The 20,118-nt window shown below is 46.9% G+C and overlaps 1 protein-coding gene across 1 annotated transcript in view; it reads left to right on the top strand.

Annotated features, from left to right (window-relative positions):
• The window catches only part of LOC110519322 (contactin-5), a 560,400-nt gene that overhangs the window by 290,082 nt on the left and 250,200 nt on the right, over positions 1 to 20,118 (top strand). The window lies entirely within an intron of this gene.

Raw genomic sequence — 20,118 nt, 5'->3', positions numbered from 1 at the left:
ACCCCTGACCCCTGACCCCTAACCCTCCTCATGTGTACCCCACCCCCTCATTCTCCAGGTAAGACCCTCAACCCCTAACCCTCCTCATGTGTACTCCACCCCTCATTCTTCAGGTAAGATCCTAACCCCTAACCCTCCTCATGTGTACCCCTCCACCTCATTCTCCAGGTAAGATCCTAACCCCTAACCCTCCTCGTGTGTACCTCTCCACCTCATTCTCATCATATCTAGCACACCTATTAGGGCTAAACTGGAAAATGAGTGCATGCGTGTTGTTACGATATCTCTGGATCAATACTTTGTAAGCATCCTTTTTCTATTGTAGCTTAATGTATTGACCACAATAAGAACACGGATTAAATAAATTAACCAAATAGGAGTTCAATATTGTACTGCTCTGTACTTTCTCTCACTGAACCGTAACTGAGACTGGAGAAACATGAGCTGCACCTTAAGAACCCCTTAATGGGATGGGTTCTACTAAGCTATATGGAATTGGGCCTGGGGATGGGTTCTACTAAGCTATAAGGAATTGGGCCCGAGGATGGGTTCTACTAAGCTATATGGAATTGGGCCTGGGGATGGGTTCTACTAAGCTATATGGAATTGGGCCCGGAGATGGGTTCTACTAAGCTATATGGAATTGGGCCTGGGGATGGGTTCTACTAAGCTATATGGAATTGGGCCCGGAGATGGGTTCTACTAAGCTATGTGGAATTGGGCCCGGAGATGGGTTCTACTAAGCTATGTGAAATTGGGCCCGGGGATGGGTTCTACTAAGCTATGTGGAATTGGGCCCGTGGATGGGTTCTACTAATCTATGTGGAATTGGGCCCATGGATGGGTTCTACTAAGCTATGTGGAATTGGGCCCGGGGATGGGTTCTACTAAGCTATGAGGAATTGGGCCCGGGGATGGGTTCTACTAAGCTATATGGAATTGGGCCCGGAGATGGGTTCTACTAAGCTATATGGAATTGGGCCCGGGGATGGGTTCTACTAAGCTATATGGAATTGGGTCCGGGGATTAGTTCTACTAAGCTATGTGGACTTTGGCCCGGGGATGGGTTCTACTAAGCTATGTGGAATTGGGCCCGGGGATGGGTTCTACTAAGCTATATGGAATTGGGCCCGGGGATGGGTTCTACTAAGCTATATGGAATTGGGCGCGGATGGGTTCTACTAAGCTATATGGAATTGGGCCCGGGGATGGGTTCTACTAAGCTATATGGAATTGGGCCCGGGGATGGGTTCTACTAAGCTATATGGAATTGGGCCCGGGGATGGGTTCTACTAAGCTATATGCAATTGGGCCCAGGTATGGGTTCTACTAAGCTATATGGAATTGGGCAGGGATGGGTTCTACTAAGCTATATGGAATTGGGCCCGGGGATGGGTTCTACTAAGCTATATGGAATTGGGCCCGGGGATGGGTTCTACTAAGCTATATGCAATTGGGCCCAGGTATGGGTTCTACTAAGCTATATGGAATTGGGCAGGGATGGGTTCTACTAAGCTATATGGAATTGGGCCCGGGGATGGGTTCTACTAGCTATATGGAATTGGGCCCGGGGATGGGTTCTACTAAGCATATGCAATTGGGCCCGGGGATGGGTTCTACTAAGCTATATGGAATTGGGCCTGGGGATGGGTTCTACTAAGCTATAAGGAATTGGGCCCGGGTAGGGGTTCTACTAAGCTATAAGGAATTGGGCCCAGGTATGGGTTCTACTAAGCTATATGGAATTGGGCCCGGGGATTAGTTCTACTAAGCTATATGGAATTGGGCCCAGGTATGGGTTCTACTAAGCTATATGGAATTGGGCCCGGGGATTAGTTCTACTAAGCTATATGGAATTGGGCCCAGGTATGGGTTCTACTAAGCTATAAGGAATTGGGCCCAGGTATGGGTTCTACTAAGCTATATGGAATTGGGCCCAGGTATGGGTTCTACTAAGCTATAAGGAATTGGGCCCGGGGATTAGTTCTACTAAGCTATATGGAATTGGGCCCAGGTATGGGTTCTACTAAGCTATAAGGAATTGGGCCCAGGTATGGGTTCTACTAAGCTATATGGAATTGGGCCCAAGTATGGGTTCTACTAAGCTATAAGGAATTGGGCCCGGGGATTAGTTCTACTAAGCTATATGGAATGGGCCAAAATACCAGCAACAGTGTGTGAAAACGTGTGAAGACTTACAGAAAACGTTTGACCTCTGTCATTGCCAACAAAGGGTATATAACAAAGTATTGATATAAACTTTTGTCATTGACCAAATACTTATTTTTCACCATAATTTGCAAATAAATTAATTTAAAATCCTACAATGTGATTTTCTGGATTTTTTTTCTCATTTTGTCTGTCATAGTTGAAGTGTACCTATGATGAAAATTACAGGCCTCTCTCATCTTTTTAAGTGAGAGAACTTGCACAATTGGTGGCTGTCTAAATACTTTTTTGCCCCACACTGCTCAAACAAATAAAGGGAACACTAAAATAACACATCCTAGATCTGAATGAATGAACTATTCTTATTAAATACTCTTTTCTTTACATAGTTGAATGTGCTGACAACAAAATCACACAAAAATTATCAATGGAAATCAAATGTATCAACCCATGGAGGTCTGGATTTGGAGTCACACTCAAAATTAAAGTGGACAACCACATTACAGGCTGATCCAACTTTAATGTCCTTAAAACAAGTCAAAATGAGGCTCAGTAGTGTGTGTGGCCTCCACGTGCCTGTATGACCTCCCTACAATGCCTGGGCATGCTCCTGATGAGGTGGCGGATGGTCTCCTGAGGGATCTCCTCCCAGACCTGGACTAAAGCATCCGCCAACTCCTGGACAGTCTGTGGTGCAACGTGGCGTTGATGTACTGGTCTATCTCCTGGTAGCGCCTCCATGCTCTCGCTGACAGACACAGCAAACCTTCTTGCCACATCTCGCATTGATGTGCCATCCTGGATGAGCTGCACTACCTGAGCCACTTGTGTGGGTTGTAGACTCCGTCTCATGCAACCACTAGAGTGAAAGCACCGCCAGCATTCAAAAGTGACCAAAACATCAGCCAGGAAGCATAGGAACTGAGAAGTGGTCTGTGGTCCCCACCTGCAGAACAACTCCTTCATTGGGGGTGTCTTGCTAATTGCCTATAATTTCCACCTGTTGTCTTCCATTTGCACAACAGCATGTGACATTTATTGTCAATCAGTGTTGCTTCCTAAGTGGACAGTTTGATTTCACAGAAGTGTGATTGACTTGGAGTTACATTGTGTTGTTTAAGTGTTTCCTTTATTTTTTTGAGCAGTGTATATAGTGTAGCGACCCTGGGTTTTTAAGGGTGGAAATCGACCCTGGGTTTATAAGGGTGGAAATCGACCCCGGGTTTACAAGGGTGGAAATCGACCCCGGGTTTACAAGGGTGGAAATCGACTCCGGGTTTACAAGGGTGGAAATCGACCCTGAGTCTACAAGCGTGGAAATCGACCCTGAGTCTACAAGCGTGGAAATCGTCCCTGCCGGACGAGCATGCTATAGCTTTAGCGGAACAGTCGATAGCACGCCGGACCTTGGGGTCGAAGTTCGAGGGTTCGAGAACTCCTGTTTCTCTAGGCTGTTTACTGTTTCTCCAGGCCCTCAGCTGTTTACTGTTTCTCCAGGCCCTCAGCTGTTTACTGTTTCTCCAGTTCCTCAACTGTTTACTGTTTCTCCAGGCCCTCAGCTGTTTACTGTTTCTCCAGGCCCTCAACTGTTTACTGTTTCGCCAGGCTGTTTACTGTTTCTCCAGGCCCTCAGCTGTTTACTGTTTCTCCAGGTCCTCAGCTGTTTACTGTTTCTCCAGGCCCTCAGCTGTTTACTGTTTCTCCAGGCCCTCAGCTGTTTACTGTTTCTCCAGGTCCTCAACTGTTTACTGTTTCTCCAGGCCCTCAGCTGTTTACTTTTTCTCCAGGCCCTCAGCTGTTTACTGTTTCTCCAGGTCCTCAACTGTTTACTGTTTCTCCAGGCCCTCAGCTGTTTACTGTTTCTCCTGGTCTTCATCTGTTTAATGTTTCTCCAGGCCCTCAATTGTTTACTGATTCTCCAGGTCCTCAACTGTTTACTGTTTCTCCAGGCCCTCAGCTGTTTACTGTTTCTCCAGGCCCTCAGCTGTTTACTGTTTCTCCAGGCCCTCAGCTGTTTACTGTTTCTCCAGGCCCTCAGCTGTTTACTGATTCTCCAGGCCCTCAGCTGTTTACTGTTTCTCCAGGCTGTTTACTGTTTCTCCTGGCCCTCAGCTGTTTACTCTTTCTCCTTGCCCTCAGCTGTTTACTGTTTCTCCAGGTCCTCAGCTGTTTACTGTTTCTCCTGGCCCTCAACTGTTTACTGTTTCTCCAGGCCCTCAGCTGTTTACTGTTTCTCCAGGCTGTTTACTGTTTCTCCAGGCCCTCAACTGTTTACTGTTTCTCCAGGCTGTTTACTGTTTCTCCAGGCTGTTTACTGTTTCTCCTGGTCCTCAGCTGTTTACTGTTTCTCCAGGCCCTCAACTGTTTACTGTTTCTCCTGGCCCTCAGCTGTTTACTGTTTCTCCAGGCCCTCAGCTGTTTACTCTTTCTCCAGGCCCTCAGCTGTTTACTGTTTCTCCAGGCTGTTTACTGTTTCTCCAGGCTGTTTACTGTTTCTCCTGGCTGTTTACTGTTTCTCCTGGTCCTCAGCTGTTTACTGTTTCTCCAGGCTGTTAACTGTTTTTCCTGGCCCTCAGCTGTTTACTGTTTCTCCTGGCCCTCAGCTGTTTACTGTTTCTCCAGGCCCTCAGCTGTTTACTGATTCTCCAGGCCCTCAGCTGTTTACTGTTTCTCCAGGCTGTATACTGTTTCTCCTTGCCCTCAGCTGTTTACTGTTTCTCCAGGTCCTCAGCTGTTTACTGTTTCTCCAGGTCCTCAGCTGTTTACTGTTTCTCCAGGCCCTCAGCTGTTTACTGTTTCTCCAGGTCCTCAACTGTTTACTGTTTCTCCAGGCCCTCAGCTGTGTACTGTTTCTCCAGGTCCTCAGCTGTGTACTGTTTCTCCAGGTCCTCAGCTGTTTACTGTTTCTCCAGGCCCTCAGCTATTTACTGTTTCTCCAGGCTGTTTACTGTTTCTCCTGGTCCTCAGCTGTTTACTGTTTCTCCAGGCCCTCAACTGTTTACTGTTTCTCCAGGCCCTCAGCTGTGGACTGATTCTCCAGGTCCTCAGCTGTTTACTGTTTCTCCAGGCCCTCAGCTGTTTACTGTTTCTCCAGGCCCTCAGCTGTTTACTGTTTCTCCTGGTCCTCAGCTGTTTACTGTTTCTCCAGGCCCTCAATTTTTTACTGATTCTCCAGGTCCTCAGCTGTTTACTGTTTCTCCAGGCCCTCAACTGTTTACTGATTCTCCAGGTCCTCAACTGTTTACTGTTTCTCCAGGCCCTCAGCTGTTTAATGTTTCTCCAGGCCCTCAGCTGTTTACTGTTTCTCCAGGCCCTCAGCTGTTTACTGTTTCTCCAGGCTGTTTACTGTTTCTCCAGGCTGTTTACTGTTTCTCCAGGCCCTCAGCTGTTTACTGTTTCTCCAGGCTGTTTACTGTTTCTCCAGAACCTCGGCTGTTTACTGTTTCTCCAGGCCCTCAGCTGTTTACTGTTTCTCCTGGTCCTCAGCTGTTTACTGTTTCTCCAGGTCCTCAGCTTTTTACTGTTTCTCCTGGTCCTCAGCTGTTTACTGTTTCTCCAGGCCCTCAATTGTTTACTGATTCTCCAGGTCCTCAACAGTTTCCTGTTTCTCCAGGCCCTCAGCTGTTTACTGTTTCTCCAGGCCCTCAGCTGTTTACTGTTTCTCCAGGCCCTCAGCTGTTTACTGTTTCTCCAGGCCCTCAGCTGTTTACTGTTTCTCCAGGCCCTCAGCTGTTTACTGTTTCTCCAGGCTGTTTACTGTTTCTCCATGCCCTCAGCTGTTTACTGTTTCTCCAGGTCCTCAGCTGTTTACTGTTTCTCCAGGCCCTCAGCTGTTTACTGTTTCTCCAGGCCCTCAGCTGTTTACTGTTTCTCCAGTTCCTCAACTGTTTACTGTTTCTCCAGGCCCTCAGCTGTTTACTGTTTCTCCAGGCCCTCAACTGTTTACTGTTTCGCCAGGCTGTTTACTGTTTCTCCAGGCCCTCAGCTGTTTACTGTTTCTCCAAGTCCTCAGCTGTTTACTGTTTCTCCAGGCCCTCAGCTGTTTACTGTTTCTCCAGGCCCTCAGCTGTTTACTGTTTCTCCAGGCCCTCAGCTGTTTACTTTTTCTCCAGGTCTTCAGCTGTTTACTGTTTCTCCAGGTCCTCAGCTGTTTACTGTTTCTCCTGGTCCTCAGCTGTTTACTGTTTCTCCAGGCCCTCAATTGTTTACTGATTCTCCAGGTCCTCAACTGTTTACTGTTTCTCCTGGCCCTCAGCTGTTTACTGTTTCTCCAGGCCCTCAGCTGTTTACTGTTTCTCCAGGCCCTCAGCTGTTTACTGTTTCTCCAGGCCCTCAGCTGTTTACTGTTTCTCCAGGCCCTCAGCTGTTTACTGATTCTCCAGGCCCTCAGCTGTTTACTGTTTCTCCAGGCTGTTTACTGTTTCTCCTGGCCCTCAGCTGTTTACTCTTTCTCCTTGCCCTCAGCTGTTTACTGTTTCTCCAGGTCCTCAGCTGTTTACTGTTTCTCCTGGCCCTCAACTGTTTACTGTTTGTCCAGGCCCTCAGCTGTTTACTGTTTCTCCAGGCTGTTTACTGTTTATCCAGGCCCTCAACTGTTTACTGTTTCTCCAGGCTGTTTACTGTTTCTCCAGGCTGTTTACTGTTTCTCCTGGTCCTCAGCTGTTTACTGTTTCTCCAGGCCCTCAACTGTTTACTGTTTCTCCTGGCCCTCAGCTGTTTACTGTTTCTCCAGGCCCTCAGCTGTTTACTCTTTCTCCAGGCCCTCAGCTGTTTACTGTTTCTCCAGGCTGTTTACTGTTTCTCCAGGCTGTTTACTGTTTCTCCTGGTTGTTTACTGTTTCTCCAGGCTGTTTACTGTTTCTCCTGGTCCTCAGCTGTTTACTGTTTCTCCAGGCTGTTTACTGTTTTTCCTGGCCCTCAGCTGTTTACTGTTTCTCCTGGCCCTCAGCTGTTTACTGTTTCTCCAGGCCCTCAGCTGTTTACTGATTCTCCAGGCCCTCAGCTGTTTACTGTTTCTCCAGGCTGTATACTGTTTCTCCTTGCCCTCAGCTGTTTACTGTTTCTCCAGGTCCTCAGCTGTTTACTGTTTCTCCTGGCCCTCAACTGTTTACTGTTTCTCCAGGCCCTCAGCTATTTACTATTTCTCCAGGCTGTTTACTGTTTCTCCTGGTCCTCAGCTGTTTACTGTTTCTCCAGGCCCTCAACTGTTTACTGTTTCTCCAAGCCCTCAGCTGTTTACTGTTTCTCCTGGTCCTCAGCTGTTTACTGTTTCTCCAGGTCCTCAGCTGTTTACTGTTTCTCCAGGCCCTCAACTGTTTACTGATTCTCCAGGTCCTCAACTGTTTACTGTTTCTCCAGGCCCTCAGCTGTTTACTATTTCTCCAGGCCCTCAGCTGTTTACTGTTTCTCCAGGCCCTCAGCTGTTTACTGTTTCTCCAGGCTGTTTACTGTTTCTCCAGGCCCTCAACTGTTTACTGTTTCTCCAGGCTGTTTACTGTTTCTTCAGGCTGTTTACTGTTTCTCCAGGCCCTCAGCTGTTTACTGTTTCTTCAGGCTGTTTACTGTTTCTCCAGGCCCTCAGCTGTTTACTGTTTCTCCAGGCTGTTTACTGTTTCTCCAGGTCCTCAGCTGTTTACTGTTTCTCCAGGCTGTTTACTGTTTCTCCAGGCCCTCAGATGTTTACTGTTTCTCCAGGCCCTCAGCTGTTTACTGTTTCTCCAGGCCCTCAGCTGTTTACTGTTTCTCCAGGCTGTTTACTGTTTCTCCAGGCCCTCAGCTGTTTACTGTTTCTCCAGGTCCTCAGCTGTTTACTGTTTCTCCAGGCCCTCAGCTGTTTACTATTTCTCCAGGCCCTCAGCTGTTTACTGTTTCTCCAGGTCCTCAGCTGTTTACTGTTTCTCCAGGCCCTCAGCTGTTTACTGTTTCTCCAGGCCCTCAACTGTTTACTGTTTCTCCAGGCTGTTTACTGTTTCTCCAGGCCCTCAGCTGTTTACTGTTTCTCCAGGTCCTCAGCTGTTTACTGAGGCTACCTGCCTCCTCTAACCACTAGGCTACCTGCCTCCTCTAACTACTAGTCTACCTGCCTCCTCTAACCACTAGGCTACCTGTCTCCTCTAACCACTAGGCTACCTTCCTCCTCTAACCACTAGTCTACCAGTCTCCTCTAACCACTAGGCTACCTGCCTCCTCTAACCACTAGGCTACCTACCTCCTCTAACCACTAGGCTACCTGCCTCCTCTAACCACTAGGCTACCTGCCTCCTCTAACCACTAGGCTACCTGCCTCCTCTAATTACTAGGCTACCTGCCTCCTCTAACCACTAGGCTACCTGTCTCCTCTAACCACTAGGCTACCTGCCTCCTCTAACCACTAGGCTACCTGCCTCCTCTAACCACTAGGCTACCTGCCTCCTCTAACCACTAGGCTACCTGCCTCCTCTAACCACTAGGCTACCTGCCTCCTCTAACCACTAGGCTACCTGTCTCCTCTAACCACTAGGCTACCTGCCTCCTCTAACTACTAGTCTACAAGTCTCCTCTAACCACTAGTCTACCTGCCTCCTCTAACCACTAGGCTACCTGCCTCCTCTAACCACTAGGCTACCTGCCTCCTCTAACCACTAGTCTACCAGTCTCCTCTAACCATTAGTCTACCAGTCTCCTCTAACCACTAGGCTACCTGCCTCCTCTAACCACTAGTCTACCAGTCTCCTCTAACCACTAGGCTACCTGTCTCCTCTAACCACTAGGCTACCTACCTCCTCTACACTCTAACCACTAGGCTACCTGCCTCCTCTAACCACTAGGCTACCTGCCTCCTCTAACCACTAGGCTACCTGCCTCCTCTAACCATTAGTCTACCAGTCTCCTCTGACCACTAGGCTACCTGCCTCCTCTAACCACTAGGCTACCTGCCTCCTCTAACCATTAGTCTACCAGTCTCCTCTAACCACTAGTCTACCTGCCTCCTCTAACCACTAGTCTACCTGCCTCCTCTAACCACTAGTCTACCAGTCTCCTCTAACCACTAGTCTACCTGCCTCCTCTAACCACTAGTCTACCTGCCTCCTCTAACCACTAGTCTACCAGTCTACTCTAACCACTAGACTGCCTGCCTCCTCTAACCACCAGGCTACCTGCCTCCTCTAACCACTAGTCTACCAGTCTCCTCTAACCACTAGTCTACCAGTCTCCTCTAACCACTAGTCTACCTGCCTCCTCTAACCACTAGTCTACCTGCCTCCTCTAACCACTAGTCTACCAGTCTCCTCTAACCACTAGTCTACCTGCCTCCTCTAACGACTAGTCTACCTGCCTCCTCTAACCACTAGTCTACCAGTCTCCTCTAACCACTAGTCTACCAGTCTCCTCTAACCACTAGTCTACCTGCCTCCTCTAACCACTAGGCTACCTGCCTCCTCTAACCACTAGGCTACCTGCCTCCTCTAACCACTAGGCTACCTGCCTCCTCTAACCACTAGTCTACCAGTCTCCTCTAACTACTAGGCTACCTGCCTCCTCTAACCACTAGTCTACCAGTCTCCTCTAACCACTAGTCTACCAGTCTCCTCTAACCACTAGTCTACCTGCCTCCTCTAACCACTAGTCTACCAGTCTCCTCTAACCACTAGGCTACCTGCCTACTCTAACCACTAGGCTACCTGCCTCCTCTAACCACTAGGCTACCTGCCTCCTCTAACCACTAGTCTACCAGTCTCCTCTAACCACTAGTCTACCTGCCTCCTCTAACCACTAGGCTACCTGCCTCCTCTAACCACTAGGCTACCTGCCTCCTCTAACTACTAGTCTACCAGTCTCCTCTAACTACTAGGCTAACTGCCTCCTCTAACCACTAGTCTACCAGTCTCCTCTAACCACTAGTCTACCAGTCTCCTCTAACCACTAGTCTACCTGCCTCCTCTAACCACTAGTCTACCAGTCTCCTCTAACCACTAGGTTACCTGCCTCCTCTAACCACTAGGCTACCTGCCTCCTCTAACCACTAGTCTACCAGTCTCCTCTAACCACTAGGCTACCTGCCTCCTCTAACCACTAGGCTACCTGCCTCTAACCACTAGTCTACCTGCCTCCTCTAACCACTAGTCTACCTGCCTCCTCTAACCACTAGGCTACCTGCCTCTAACCACTAGTCTACCTGCCTCCTCTAACCACTAGGCTACCTGCCTCCTCTAACCACTAGGCTACCTGCCTCCTCTAACCACTAGGCTACCTGCCTCCTCTAACCACTAGGCTACCTGTCTCCTCTAACCACTAGTCTACCAGTCTCCTCTAACCACTAGGCTACCTGCCTCCTCTAACCACTAGTCTACCAGTCTCCTCTAACCACTAGGCTACCTGTCTCCTCTAACCACTAGGCTACCTACCTCCTCTACACTCTAACCACTAGGCTACCTGCCTCCTCTAACCACTAGGCTACCTGCCTCCTCTAACCACTAGGCTACCTGCCTCCTCTAACCATTAGTCTACCAGTCTCCTCTGACCACTAGGCTACCTGCCTCCTCTAACCACTAGGCTACCTGCCTCCTCTAACCATTAGTCTACCAGTCTCCTCTAACCACTAGTCTACCTGCCTCCTCTAACCACTAGTCTACCTGCCTCCTCTAACCACTAGTCTACCAGTCTCCTCTAACCACTAGTCTACCTGCCTCCTCTAACCACTAGTCTACCTGCCTCCTCTAACCACTAGTCTACCAGTCTACTCTAACCACTAGACTGCCTGCCTCCTCTAACCACCAGGCTACCTGCCTCCTCTAACCACTAGTCTACCAGTCTCCTCTAACCACTAGTCTACCAGTCTCCTCTAACCACTAGTCTACCTGCCTCCTCTAACCACTAGTCTACCTGCCTCCTCTAACCACTAGTCTACCAGTCTCCTCTAACCACTAGTCTACCTGCCTCCTCTAACGACTAGTCTACCTGCCTCCTCTAACCACTAGTCTACCAGTCTCCTCTAACCACTAGTCTACCAGTCTCCTCTAACCACTAGTCTACCTGCCTCCTCTAACCACTAGGCTACCTGCCTCCTCTAACCACTAGGCTACCTGCCTCCTCTAACCACTAGGCTACCTGCCTCCTATAACCACTAGTCTACCAGTCTCCTCTAACTACTAGGCTACCTGCCTCCTCTAACCACTAGTCTACCAGTCTCCTCTAACCACTAGTCTACCAGTCTCCTCTAACCACTAGTCTACCTGCCTCCTCTAACCACTAGTCTACCAGTCTCCTCTAACCACTAGGCTACCTGCCTACTCTAACCACTAGGCTACCTGCCTCCTCTAACCACTAGGCTACCTGCCTCCTCTAACCACTAGTCTACCAGTCTCCTCTAACCACTAGTCTACCTGCCTCCTCTAACCACTAGGCTACCTGCCTCCTCTAACCACTAGGCTACCTGCCTCCTCTAACTACTAGTCTACCAGTCTCCTCTAACTACTAGGCTAACTGCCTCCTCTAACCACTAGTCTACCAGTCTCCTCTAACCACTAGTCTACCAGTCTCCTCTAACCACTAGTCTACCTGCCTCCTCTAACCACTAGTCTACCAGTCTCCTCTAACCACTAGGTTACCTGCCTCCTCTAACCACTAGGCTACCTGCCTCCTCTAACCACTAGTCTACCAGTCTCCTCTAACCACTAGGCTACCTGCCTCCTCTAACCACTAGGCTACCTGCCTCTAACCACTAGTCTACCTGCCTCCTCTAACCACTAGTCTACCTGCCTCCTCTAACCACTAGGCTACCTGCCTCTAACCACTAGTCTACCTGCCTCCTCTAACCACTAGGCTACCTGCCTCCTCTAACCACTAGGCTACCTGCCTCCTCTAACCACTAGGCTACCTGCCTCCTCTCACCACTAGGCTACCTGTCTCCTCTAACCACTAGTCTACCAGTCTCCTCTAACCACTAGGCTACCTGTCTCCTCTAACCACTAGTCTACCTGCCTCCTCTAACCATTAGTCTACCAGTCTCCTCTAACCACTAGTCTACCTGCCTCCTCTAACCACTAGGCTACCTGTCTCCTCTAACCACTAGGCTACCTGCCTCCTCTAACCACTAGGCTACCTACCACTAGGCTACCTGCCTCCTCTAACCACTAGGTTACCTGCCTCCTCTAACCACTAGTCTACCTGCCTCCTCTAACCACTAGGCTACCTGTCTCCTCTAACCACTAGGCTACCTGCCTCCTCTAACCACTAGGCTACCAGTCTCCTCTAACTACTAGGCTACCTGCCTCCTCTAACCACTAGGCTACCAGTCTCCTCTAACCACTAGGCTACCTGCCTCCTCTAACCACTAGGCTACCTGCCTCCTCTAACTACTAGGCTACCTGCCTCCTCTAACCACTAGGCTACCAGTCTCCTCTAACTACTAGGCTACCTGCCTCCTCTAACCACTAGGCTACCAGTCTCCTCTAACCACTAGGCTACCTGCCTCCTCTAACCACTAGGCTACCTGCCTCCTCTAACTACTAGGCTACCTGCCTCCTCTAACCACTAGGCTACCTGTCTCCTCTAACCACTAGACTACCTGCCTCCTCTAACCACTAGACTACCTGTCTCCTCTAACCACTAGGCTACCTGTCTCCTCTAACCACTAGTCTACCAGTCTCCTCTAACCACTAGTCTACCAGTCTCCTCTAACCACTAGGCTACCTGCCTCCTCTAACTACTAGGCTACCTGCCTCCTCTAACCACTAGGCTACCAGTCTCCTCTAACCACTAGGCTACCTGCCTCCTCTAACCACTAGGCTACCTGTCTCCTCTAACCACTAGGCTACCTGCCTCCTCTAACCACTAGGCTACCTACCACTAGGCTACCTGCCTCCTCTAACCACTAGGCTACCTGCCTCCTCTAACCACTAGTCTACCTGCCTCCTTTAACCACTAGGCTACCTGTCTCCTCTAACCACTAGGCTACCTGCCTCCTCTAACCACTAGGCTACCAGTCTCCTCTAACTACTAGGCTACCTGCCTCCTCTAACCACTAGGCTACCAGTCTCCTCTAACCAATAGGCTACCTGCCTCCTCTAACCACTAGGCTACCTGCCTCCTCTAACTACTAGGCTACCTGCCTCCTCTAACCACTAGGCTACCAGTCTCCTCTAACTACTAGGCTACCTGCCTCCTCTAACCACTAGGCTACCAGTCTCCTCTAACCACTAGGCTACCTGCCTCCTCTAACCACTAGGCTACCTGCCTCCTCTAACTACTAGGCTACCTGCCTCCTCTAACCACTAGGCTACCTGTCTCCTCTAACCACTAGACTACCTGCCTCCTCTAACCACTAGACTACCTGTCTCCTCTAACCACTAGGCTACCTGTCTCCTCTAACCACTAGTCTACCAGTCTCCTCTAACCACTAGGCTACCTGCCTCCTCTAACTACTAGGCTACCTGCCTCCTCTAACCACTAGGCTACCAGTCTCCTCTAACCACTAGGCTACCTGCCTCCTCTAACCACTAGGCTACCTGCCTCCTCTAACCACTAGGCTACCTGCCTCCTCTAACCACTAGTCTACCTGCCTCCTCTAACCACTAGGCTACCTGCCTCCTCTAACTACTAGGCTACCTGCCTCCTCTAACCACTAGGCTACCTGCCTCCTCTAACCACTAGTCTACCTGCCTCCTCTAACCACTAGGCTACCTGCCTCCTCTAACCACTAGACTACCTGCCTCCTCTAACTACTAGGCTACCTGCCTCCTCTAACCACTAGGCTACCAGTCTCCTCTAACCACTAGGCTACCTGCCGTCTCTATAAAGGGAATTGAGTAATATTTAGGACACAGGACATGTCATCTCGTAGCTATCATTTATCATGTTAGCCTAGCTATCATTTATCATGTTAGCCTAGCTATCATTTGTCATGTCATCTCGTAGCTATCATTTATCATGTTAGCCTAGCTATCATTTATCATGTCATCTCGTAGCTATCATTTATCATGTTAGCCTAGCTATCATTTATCATGTCATCTCGTAGCTATCATTTATCATGTTAGCCTAGCTATCATTTATCATGTCATCTCGTAGCTATCATTTATCATGTTAGCCTAGCTATCATTTATCATGTTAGCCTAGCTATCATTTATCATGTTAGCCTAGCTATCATTTGTCATGTTAGCCTAGCTATCATTTATCATGTTAGCCTAGCTATCATTTGTCATGTTAGCCTAGCTATCATTTGTCATGTTAGCCTAGCTATCATTTGTCAAGTTAGCCTAGCTATCATTTATCATGTTAGCCTAGCTATCATTTATCATGTTAGCCTAGCTATCATTTATCATGTTAGCCTAGCTATCATTTGTCATGTTAGCCTAGCTATCATTCTACAACTGTGATTTTTTTCACAGCGGATGCTCAATTTGACCCAAGAGCTCAAATTGACCGGTAATTTACCGGGTCATTAGAAATGTAAATCCATTATTTTTTCACGCAGACACAGCAGTAGTGTGTGTGGGAGGTGACAACTTTTAATGACATATCTCACTGCAGTTGTCCTCTAATGTACACTCTGCTTTGAGTTGATCTGATCTCCTTGGTCATGAATCATCTAGTTTTTTTGTATGCATCCCAAATGTCACCCTATTGCCTATAAAGTGCACTACTTTTGCCCAGAGCCTTATGGGTGCTGGTCAAAAGTAGTGCACTAAATATGAAATAGGGTGACATTTGGGGTGTACATTTTCTGTTTGGCTCAGCTCTCTTCCAGGATCCTACTGTTCAACGGCTGGAGTGGCCCCTCGGGATGGCTTGCCAAGAGCCTGTCAGCCTCAGATACCCCTCTCCTCTCCTCCCCTCTCCATTCCTCTCACATCCTCTCTACCTCTCTCCTCTCCTCTCCTCTCCTCTCCTCTCCTCTCCTCTCCCCTCATTTCCACTACCCTCATTTCCTCTCCTCTCCACTCTTGTCCTCTCCTCTCCTCTCCTCTCCTCTCTTGTCCTCTCCTTTCCTCTCCTCTCCACAATTCTCCTCTCCTCTCCTCTCCTCTCCTCTCCTCTCCTCTCCTCTCATCTCATCTCATCTCCTCTCCTCTCCTCTCCTCTCCTCTCATCTCATCTCATCTCATCTCCTCTCCTCTCCTCTCCTCTCCTCTCCTCTCCTCTCCACTCCACTCCACTCCACTCCACTCCACTCCTCTCCTCTCCACTCTTGTCCTCTCCTCTCCTCTCCTCTCCACTCTTGTCCTCTCCTCTCCTCTCCTCTCCTCTCCTCTCCACTCTTGTCCTCTCCTCTCCTCTCCTCTCCTCTCCTCTCCTCTCCACTCCTCTCCTCTCCTCTCCACTCCTCTCCTCTCCTCTCCACTCTTGTCCTCTCCTCTTCTCTTCTCCTCCCTCCATGCCTCCATGCCAGATTACATTTCATGGTGGGACCGGGGAGAGGGTAGAAATCAGCCACAGATGTTCACTGACAGAAACATTTTTAAGATTGAAAACAGTTCACAACACAGTATTCCCCTGATGAATAAGTCCCCGTCTAGTCCTATAGAGCTAAAGACCTTGATGACTCTGACTGTTCCGCTTGTGCAATAGATTTTACATTTGCTCTGTTGCTTTCTGTCGCTCTGCGTCTAATAGCCGTGGTGTATTCATTTCTGACTCAATGTTTTATATATATTTTTACATCACTTTTTCCCCGCAGCGCTAGCTAGCCAATGTTCTGTGTGAAGGAACGTCGACCGATCGGTCTGATTGAAATTAAATAAACATCACACCTTGGCCTGCCAGGTTGTGAAATAAGATCAGTAGTGATTGACATGGGTTAGGGTTAGGTTAGGTTAGATTAGGTTAGGGTTAGATTAGGTTAGGTTTAGGTTAGGGTTAGCGTAATGGGTTATGGTTAGATTAGATTAGGTTAGATTAGGTTAGGGTTAGCCTAATGGGTTAGGTTGGGGTTAGGTTAGGGTTAGGTTAGGGTTAGCCTAATGGGTTGGGGTTAGGTTAGGGTTAGGTTAGGGTTAGCCTAATGGGTTAGGGTTAGGTTGGGGTTAGGTTAGGGTTAGGTTAGGGTTAACCTAATGGGTTAGGGTTTGGTTAGGTTAGGGTTAGGTTAGGGTTAGCCTAATGGGTTAGGGTTTGGTTAGGTTAGGGTTAGGTTAGGGTTAGCCTAATGGGTTAGTGTTAGCCTAATGTGTTAGGGTTAAGGTTAGGTTAGGGTTAGGGTAGGGTTAGCCTAATGGGTCAGGGTTAGGTTAGGTTAGGGTTAGCCTAATGGGTTAGGGTAGGGTTAGCCTAACGGGTTAGGGTTAGGTTAGGTTAGGGTTAGCCTACTGGGTTAAGTTAGGGTTAGGTTAGGTTAGGGTTAGCCTAATGTGTTAGGGTTAGGTTAGGTTAGGGTTAGCCTAATGGGTTAGGGTTAGGTTAGGGTTAGCCTAATGGGTTAGGTTAGGTTAGGGTTAGCTTAATGGGTTAGGGTTAAGGTTAGTTTAGGGTTAGTTTAGGTTAGGGTTAGCCTAATGGGTTAGGGTTAAGGTTAGGTTAGGGTTAGGTTAGGTTAGGGTTAGCCTAATGGGTTAGGGTTAGGGCCTAATGCCAATACTGATTTCTATTGGGTTAGGGTTAGGTTAGGGTTAGGTTAGGGTTAGGGCCTAATGCCAATACTGATTTCTATTGGGTTAAGGTTAGGTTAGGGTTAGGGTTAGGTTAGGGTTAGGGCCTAATGCCAATACTGATTTCTATTATGTGAAGTCCGTTAGAACATTTTTACTCCTTCAGAACAGGCCTGTGTTCTAAATGGAACCCTTGATAGTGCACTACTTTAGACCAGGGCCCATAGCAGTAGTGCACTACTTTGGACCAGGGCCCATAGGGTAGTGCACTACTTTTGCCCATAGGCAATATATAGGGAATAATGTTATATTTGGGACACAGACAGCAGTATAGAAATTGAGCAGGATTGTGGGAAGGGCAAAAAGGAGTGAGTGCCTCGTGCTACAGAGGCTGTAGCAGGAGTGTTTTGATTGTCTGTTCTAGAGGCTGTAGCAGGAGTGTTTTGATTGTCTGTTCTAGAGGCTGTAGCAGGAGTGTTTTGATTGACTGTTCTAGAGGCTGTAGCAGGAGTGTTTTGATTGTCTGTTCTAGAGGCTGTAGCAGGAGTGTTTTGATTGACTGTTCTAGAGGCTGTAGCAGGAGTGTTTTGATTGTCTGTTCTAGAGGCTGTAGCAGGAGTGTTTTGATTGACTGTTCTAGAGGCTGTAGCAGGAGTGTTTTGATTGAGTGAATTAATATTTAGCATTTAATGTGAAGGTGAAGGTGACTACAGAACAATGAGAAGTCATGTCAAATAATGAACTTACAGGTTTGATCCTGTTTATACAATAAAGCCTTGTGAAGGTTGTGGATCAACGTAGTCATGAATAGTGTCAATGTGTGATTAATACACCCATTTCAAGACTTTAACCTTTCTGATCTCCCCATCCCGGATCCGGGATCGTGAATACAGACTCAAGCTCATTACCATAACGCAACGTTAACTATTCATGAAAATCGCAAATGAAATGAAATAAATATGCTAGCTCTCAAGCTTAGCCTTTTGTTAACAACACTGTCATCTCAGATTTTCAAAATATGCTTCTCAACCATTGCAAAACAAGCATTTGTGTAACAGTATTGATGGCTAACGTAGCATTTAGCGTAGCATTTAGCATTAGCATTCAGCTGGCAACATTTACACAAAAAAACAGAAAAGCATTCAAATAAAATCATTTACCTTTGAAGAACTTCAGATGTTTTCAATGAGGAGACTCTCAGATAGCAAATGTTTAGTTTTTCCTGAAAGATTATTTGTTTAGGACAAATCGCTCCGTTTTCTGCGTCACGTTTAGCTATGAAAAAACCCCTGTATCCAGGATTGTGTAAATCTATCAGCAAGCTCATTAGCATAACACAACGTTAACTATTCATGAAAATCGCAAATGAAATGAAATAAATATGCCACCTCTCAAGCTTAGCCTTTTGTAAACAACACTGTCATCTCAGATTTTCAAAATATGCTTCTTAACCATAGGAAAACAATCATTTGTGTAAAAGTAGCTAGCTAGCGTAGCATTTAGCGTTAGCATTTAGCGTTAGCATTAGCGTTAGCATCCAGCACGCAACATTTCAACAAAAACATAAAAGCCTTCAAATAAAAAAATAATTTACCTTTGAAGAACTTCAGATGTTTTCAATGAGGAGACTCTCAGTTAGATAGCAGATGCTCAGTTTTTCCAAAAAGATTCTTTGTGTATTAGAAATAGCTCCGTTTTGTACATCACATTTGGCTACCAAAAAAACCTGAAAATTCAGTCCTCAAAACGCAAACTTTTTTCCAAATTAACTCCATAATATCGACTGAAAACATGGCAAACGTTGTTTAGAATCAATCCTCAAGGTGTTTTTCACATATCTCTTCGATGATATATCGTTCGTGGAAGTGTGCTTTCTCTCCTGAATCCCAGGAGAAAATGCCCGCACCTGAAGATTACGCACAAATTTAGACAAAGGACACCGGGCGGACCCCTGGAAAATGTAGTCTCTTATGGCCAATCTTCCAATGATATGCCTACAAATACGTCACAATGCTGCCGACATCTTGGGGAAACGGCAGAAGGTCTAAGCTTATTCCTGTCGCATTCACAGCCATATAAGGAGACATTAGAAAACAGAGCTTCAGAAATTCTGCTCATTTCCTGTTTGACGTATCATCTTGGTTTCGCCTGTAGAATGAGTTCTGGGGCACTTACAGACAAAATCTTTGCAGATTCTGAAACTTCAGAGTGTTTTCTTTATATGTATGTTTTCGACTATATGCATAGTCGAGCATCTTTTCGTGACAAAATATTGAGCTTAAAACGGGAACGTTTTTTATCCAAAAATGAAATAGCGCCCCTAGAGATGCAACTGGTTAAAATGAAGGAGATATCGCTATTGATTGTTGAAGAATATAACTTACTGTATGCCTCGTGAATTTAGCTAAACTCTCGTACCCCATCAGAACCTAAAATATAAGGTTGTAATAATTGTAAACAAAGAGAGTGTAAAGCCTCAAAACATGATTAGACGTATCATTTTGAACTTATTCAGTACGTAGATGGTAAGTCTACGGATTTGAAAGCCATAACATTTATTCAGCCCCATCACCCTCTCATGTATCAGAAACAGTAGTGGGGTGACTGCTTTGTTGTCATTTGAACTGCAGATTTCACCTTTAATGAGTAATGCTATTTAGAGGTGTTATGAAAGTGAGGATAAATGAAGACGTTATACAGAGAACATAAAACACATTTAGAGGTTATTTTATTTTTCATTATTTGGTGTTGTGTTGTAGGAGAATTCAATGTGGACGCAGTGGGATGTGGAACAGGGTATTATTTTAAATAGTTTGGCTCCGTATAGGGGAGTTTTTCTGTTCTGGTTTCTGATCAACAGGAATATGCTTCTGTGACGTTAACTACTGGGTGATGTCTCAGTTGCAGCAGTTTCTTCCAGTTGTGTCAATCTTCTTCCTGAATATAAATGTATTCCCAAATGTATTCCCAAATGTATTCCCAAATGTATTCCCAAATGTATTCCCAAATGTATTCCCAAATGTATTCCCAAATGTTTTCTCAAGTTTCAAGTGAATTGAGTGATTTCTTCTTTTTTTTATAGTCCATGCACTCCATAAAACAATATCAGTGCCTTTGAGGTTTAAGCCTTAACACACTTTTATGCAATCTACGGTTATTTGTTCTGTCTATAGGACAAAACTGTTCTTTGCCTTGGAGGAGTCAGAACTTCATCAACAACAACAGTTATTAGTAAAGCAGCTGAAGAGTCACATTGTTGTGTCCCAAAATGGCACCTTTATGAAGGGTAATAGGATGTAACACAGACCTGTTGTTGGGTTTCTGTACCCACACACACACACACAAACACACACCCATACGCACGCACCCATACACACACACACACACA

The sequence above is a fragment of the Oncorhynchus mykiss genome, chromosome 27 (assembly GCF_013265735.2).
Source record: "Oncorhynchus mykiss isolate Arlee chromosome 27, USDA_OmykA_1.1, whole genome shotgun sequence".
Classification (NCBI taxonomy): Eukaryota; Metazoa; Chordata; class Actinopteri; order Salmoniformes; family Salmonidae; genus Oncorhynchus; species Oncorhynchus mykiss.
The sequence above is the reverse complement of the archived record's forward strand: the minus strand, read 5'-3'. Positions and strand labels throughout refer to the sequence as shown.